Below are 5,792 nucleotides of genomic sequence, written 5' to 3'. Positions count from 1 at the left end.
TACAGTAAAAGCCCATTTTATATATTTTTTAAAACAAAATATAATTGAATTTGACTGTTGAAATGCCATACACGCAAGTAAAATCGCATGACAAAACAGTTCCACATCAGAATGCAGCTTAGGAGGCACTTGTGTTTGATTACTTCGCTGCACGTAGAAAACTGAAGTAGACCATAATCTTTCTCCTTAAAGCTCCCTGTGTGCAGGATGTTTTGTGTTTTACACGGGAAGAGCATCTTAGATCCAGCTCCACTCACATTTCTAAAGATGGTAGAATTCAATAAAAGCGTCTCTTCTGCTGCATGCGCAGATTGGCTTTTAAACTTTACAAGGAAGGGTGTATAAAGGAGGACTCTGAGCCATGGAGACAGGAAAGATAAGAATCGCTCGGCAATGGGCCCCAAAGCTGTAAGCTGGCCACAAGCTACCCATGTGTAGAATAACCAATACCAATAAAAAAGGAAGGGCACCATAGAGATAAAAGAACAAAGTGACTCCCCCAAACCACTTTTCATTGCTGCTCTACAAATCATGCCCTCTTCTATTCTCTTCCCAATTATTCTCCCAAATCTTTGGATTATCTCCTTCCTGGAGGCTGGTAAGAAACTAGCAGGGCTTTTCCAGAGTCGCCCATAGCAGCTGCCAGAACTGAAGACTATTAGCAGCTACAGGCCTCTGGCCATTTCTGATCAACTTTTTTCACTAGTGGGCATCTTTGGAATTTTGAGAAAGCGCCATGAGTGCCAGTCACAAAATGGCTGCCATAGAGTGTGTGGTATGACACAAAATGGCTGCCACGTATCTGTGGGTAGCATAATATGGGGGGGGACGACGACAAAATGGCTGCCACACCTGAAAGAACAGAAAATGTCCATGACCCCAGTATCAATGGGTTGAAAGGAACCCAAATTAGCCGCTGCCACACTTTCTCACAGAGAGAAGCTTTTGGCGCCTCTCCTCAGTTCATAATGGAAATTGGGGTCCTGGCATTCAATGGAAATGCAGACATGTTCAAGGGGAGGTGTTCAAGCCACTGAGAACAGGAACTGAGCAGGAGGAGCATATTGTGGATTTTTGAGGGTATATTTATTGAGACCTTGTACAGGTGCCGCAAGAGATACTGGCAAGGACAATGGCAACTATTGATGCCATGGCGTCAACCCTGGGTACCTGCTCCTTCTCAGGCTATTGTGTGAGCTAGCCTTATGCCTCCTGTCCCATGAGAATTCCCTGATTTCTAGTAAGGTGCATGATTCTGAAAGAATCTCTCTCCCACAACCCTTGAGAATTTACACAACTTCCTCTCCTGTGTGGGTTCTCTGGTGTGCAGTAAGGTCCGATGTGCTAAGGAAGGATTTGCCACAGTGTTAGCAGGGGCCTGGCTTTTCCCTCAAATGCGTTTTCCGATGCCTGGCTTGTACCGAACAGCGACTGAATCCTTTCCAACAGTCTGGGCACTGGTATGATTTTCCGTCCCTGGTGTCTATTAAGTCTTGATTCATTGCGGAATTCCATGCTGCAGTCCAAACACTCGTACGGCTTCTCTCCGGTGTGGATTCTCTGATGATTGCTAAGAGCCGTTCCGTGAGCAAACCCCTTCCCACAGTCGGCGCACTCGTACAGCTTTCCCCTCAGGTGCGTCCTCTGGTGCCTCATGAGGTGCGCGATCTGATAAAATGTCTTCCCACAGCCGGAGCATTTATATGGCTTCTCTTCGGTGTGGCTCCTCTGATGGGTAATGAGGTTCGCGCTCCAAGTGAACCTCTTCCCGCAGTCCGAGCACTTGTACGGCTTCTCTCCCGTGTGGATCCTGCGGTGCCTAATGAGGTTGGATCTGGCGAGAAAGCTTTCTTGGCAGTCTGGACATTCGTACGGTTTCTCTCCTGTGTGGATCCTCTGGTGCCTATTAAAACTTGATTGAGTGCTGAAGCTTTTCTCACACAAAGTGCACAAACTCCTTCCCTTTCCTTTGCGTATCCGTTGTTGCGGGGCTATTTCGCAGGCTGAGCCTTCTGGGCCTGCAATGGCTTCCCTCCTCCAGTCTCCCCTTCCATCGTCTCTCTTGGATCCACCATCACTAAAAAAATCTGCTCCAGCTCTAGACTACGGGCTCTTTTGGACGACATCCCCTGTGGCTCCCCATCGCTGTCACTCATCCAGCCATCACCACCTGAAAAAAAGAGAGCTGCAATAAGAACAGGAGAGGAGAAAGGAAGGCTCAAAAGAGTGAAAGGACCAAATGAATGGACCTATTTATTCAGGGAAATGGAAATACTAATATTAATAGTACTAATAATAAGTAGGCAAAAGGTATAGGACCCCTGTATGGTTAGGTCCAATCAAAGGTGACTTATGGGCATAGCTGTCAACTTTTCCCTTTTTTAAAGGGAAATTCCCCCTTATTCCAAATAGGATTCCTCGCAAGAAAAGGGAAAAGTTGACAGCTATGCCTATGGGGTTGCGGTGCTCATCTTGCTTTCAGGCCGAGGGAGCTGGCATTTGTCCACAGACAGCTTTCCGGGTCATGTGGCCAGCATGACTAAACCGCTTCTGGCACAATGGGACACTGTGACGGAAACCAGAGCGCATGGAAACGCCGTTTACCTTCTCTCTGCCTTTTGATAACTCCTCAGCTTGCAATATCCTGCGGTACCTATTTATCTACTTGCACTGGTGTGCTTTCAAACTGCTAGGTTGGCAGGAGCTGGGACAGAGCAACGGGAGCTCACTCCGTCGAGGGGATTCAAACTGTTGACCTTCTGATTGGGAAGCCCAAGAGGCTCAGTGGTTTAGACCACGGCGCCACCCGCGTCCCTGATAATACTAATACAGTGGTACCTCAGGTTAAGTACCTAATTCGTTCCAGAGGTCCGTTCTTAACCTGAAACTGTTCTTAACCTGAAGCACCACTTTAGTTAATGGGGCCTCCTGCTGCTGCCGTGCCACCGGAGCATGATTTCTGTTCTCATCCTGAAGCAAAGTTCTTAACCTGAAGCACTATTTCTGGGTTAGCGGAGTCTGTAACCTGAAGCGTATGTAACCTGAAGCGTATGTAACCTGAGGTACCACTGTAATACTAATAATAATTCAGTTTAAATCCCATCTTTACTCCTGTAGGGAGTGCAGGGCGGCAAACACGTCAGTAATAAAACATTTTAAAAAGCATTTAGAAACAGTCTAGCAGCAGTCCAAAAAACAGTTCTATCGGCTGTGAGTCCTGGAGGTCCTGCTCCCTGCCTTGCTGGCCTTTTCCCACCTACTTGGGAGGGCGGGGCCTGACTGACTCCAGCTACAAAAGCAGAGGCTGCAGAAGAGGCCAGAGACCATCTTGGCTGCTCTTGCTGCAGACCCAGGTCATGGAGCCCTGAGTTTCCCAAACCACCTCCTGCAGTGAACCATTGACAGGATCGCCAACAAAGGTGGCAGGTTACCTTCTGTGTTTACAATTAATATTCCCCCCCCTCTTGCTAATTATGCTGTATGAAATGTGCATCTTATATTTGACTTCCCTTAATAATGTTTTCTTTTGGAATGCTTGAGATTTATTTATTTTTGCTAACTTTGCTATGTTAAATGTGCATTCTGTAGCTGACCTACACCCTTTGTAACGTTTCATTTTGAAATCTTTAAGATAACATTTTAGTTTCCTGTTAATTAGCTAGCTTTGGATGTATATTTGACTTCCTTCTGTAATGTTTTTCTTCTGGGTTGCTTTACGTTTTAATGCAACTTGCAAACAGCTTTGAGATTTTTCCCCCCTTAAAAATATAAAGCAGTATAGAAGCAAAATGAATAATAGTAAAATAATAATCACCGGGTTGCCTGGAAAAATCCCTCAGCCCTCAGCTGCCTGCATAAACAGGATTGTTTTCAAATTCCTTCTGAATATTATTAAGGCAGGGGCAGATGTAGCTCCACAAACCTCAAGCTCAGGTAATCCGTACCTGGCAAACTGTTCTTCCCTTTCCCAACCTCTCCAATGAGATGCCTCGGAGCAGTTTCAGACAAAGTTCGCTCGGCCTCTGCAAAGCTCACCGCCACCTCCTGGATTAGGTCCAGCTCCTGAAAGAACAGTGAACACTTTCCCCCCTTCTTCTTCATCTTCTTCTTACTTCGAACTGCCGGAACAGCCGGCGTTCTCCATCTGCGCCGAGGGCATTTTGGCCATCCACTTCCCCATAATCCTCTCTGTTTCTGGGATCCGGCGAGCCATGCATATCCTCAGCCAGCCCACAAAGTATGTGCCCCTCACATCCAGCCTGCGGGCCGGCAGTTGTGGGTCCCTTGGTGTGGATAAAAGATAATTTGGTGTCCTCCCACGACGGCTGTGGGCTCTCTATGCTGGAGTTGTGGGGCTGAACCACTCTGAGGAAGTCTTTCCACTGGGCTTGCCAGCTTTGCTGTGAGGAGAGAGAGGAGAGTATGAATAGAAACTAGCTTACTGTGGGGACGCAGGTGGCGCTGTGGGTTAAACCACAGAGCCTAGGACTTGCCGATCAGAAGGTCGGCGGTTCAAATCCCCGTGACGGGGTGAGCTCCCGTTGCTCGGTCCCTGCTCCTGCCAACCTAACAGTTCGAAAGCACGTCCAAGTGCAAGTAGATAAATAGGTACCACTCCGGCGGGAAAGTAAACGGCGTTTCCGTGAGCTGCTCTGGTTCGCCAGAAGCGGCTTAGTCATGCTGGCCACATGACCCGGAAGCTGTACGCCGGCTCCCTCGGCCAATAAAGCGAGATGAGCGCCGCAACCCCAGAGTCGGCCACGACTGGACCTAATGGTCAGGGCTCCCTTTACTTTACATTTACTGTGTGACAGCAGCATTTACACTTGTTGCTCTGTTCGCTTTTGTCTCTAGCGCTGCTGCCTCCTGCTGATGTGTGGCCCTCGAAAGGCTGCCCAGAAAAGGCTCCCCATCCTGATACAGACAACAATCTCGATTCTCCTCGCGCTGTTTGTTATGGGGCCAAAACAGTTCCACCCAGACGGAAGAGGGAGCTATCGGGAGGCTCCAGGGAGCTGCAAGGTTTGCAGAAGTGTGGGCAGGACAGTTGCTTGGCATGCAGAAGGTTGGACCCCCTAGAATCTCCCAAGTGCTGCTAGTAAAGGCTTCCTGCCTGAAACCTTGAAGTGCTGCTACCAGTCAGTGTAGGCAATGCTGAGCGAGACAGACCCAGTTGACCGACTCCGTAGGAGGCTGATTCCTGTGTTCACTTTGCAGGCAGAAAATGCCAGGCAACATCTCAAACTAGGAAGCTACTAGGAGCTTGGGAAATTTGGGAGATCCTCTGCCCGTGAAAGGAGGCAGCAGCCCTGGGGCTGGATGGACTAGTGGTCTGACTCTGGCACAAACTGCTTCCCCCCTCCCCATTCCAACATGTGTTTCACTGCCTTTTGCTAACTCCTCAGCTTGCAATCTTATGCTCTTCTCCCCCCAATGCCCCTTTTCTGCCCCCCAGCCAAATGCACCTTCTACTTACAGGCTCCCCCCGAGAAACAAATTGCAGCCAGCCTGCAGAGGGTTCAGGAGCTCAGCTGGGCAAAGGAGGAAGGTCCTCCACTTTGGACAGCAACCCCCCCCCCGTGGCCCTCCATTTCCTGCCTCTCTAGGAACGAGAGCTCTGTCCCCTTAACCATTCGAGGGCCAAAGTATGCTTGTGTGCCTCTCTCTCTTGCCTGTTTGGGTTGTTTTATAGCAATTTGGGTATTAAAATGCATGCAAAGGAGATGGGGTTTCGTGGCCTCTGCTGTTGCACCCGTTTCTTTCCTTAACCAGGAGGAGCAGGAGGAGGTGGC

The 5,792-nt window shown here is 48.8% G+C and overlaps 1 long non-coding RNA gene across 3 annotated transcripts; it reads right to left on the bottom strand.

Annotated features, from left to right (window-relative positions):
• LOC310702113 lies at positions 1–5,779 on the bottom strand. 3 transcript variants are annotated; one of them, XR_014523253.1, is made up of 3 exons: positions 5,477–5,779; positions 3,945–4,062; positions 1–2,170 (listed from the first exon to the last, which is right to left on the bottom strand). It is a non-coding gene; the product is annotated as an uncharacterized lncRNA (long non-coding RNA). The 3 variants fall into 3 exon arrangements; XR_014523254.1 differs by lacking the exon at positions 3,945–4,062; XR_014523255.1 differs by lacking the exon at positions 5,477–5,779 and having other exon boundaries at positions 3,945–4,398.
• Between the last annotated feature and the right edge of the window lie 13 nt (positions 5,780–5,792).

Source organism: Podarcis liolepis (genome assembly GCF_965112155.1).
Source record: "Podarcis liolepis genome assembly, chromosome: 2".
In the NCBI taxonomy this organism is placed as follows: Eukaryota; Metazoa; Chordata; class Lepidosauria; order Squamata; family Lacertidae; genus Podarcis; species Podarcis liolepis.
The sequence above is the reverse complement of the archived record's forward strand: the minus strand, read 5'-3'. Positions and strand labels throughout refer to the sequence as shown.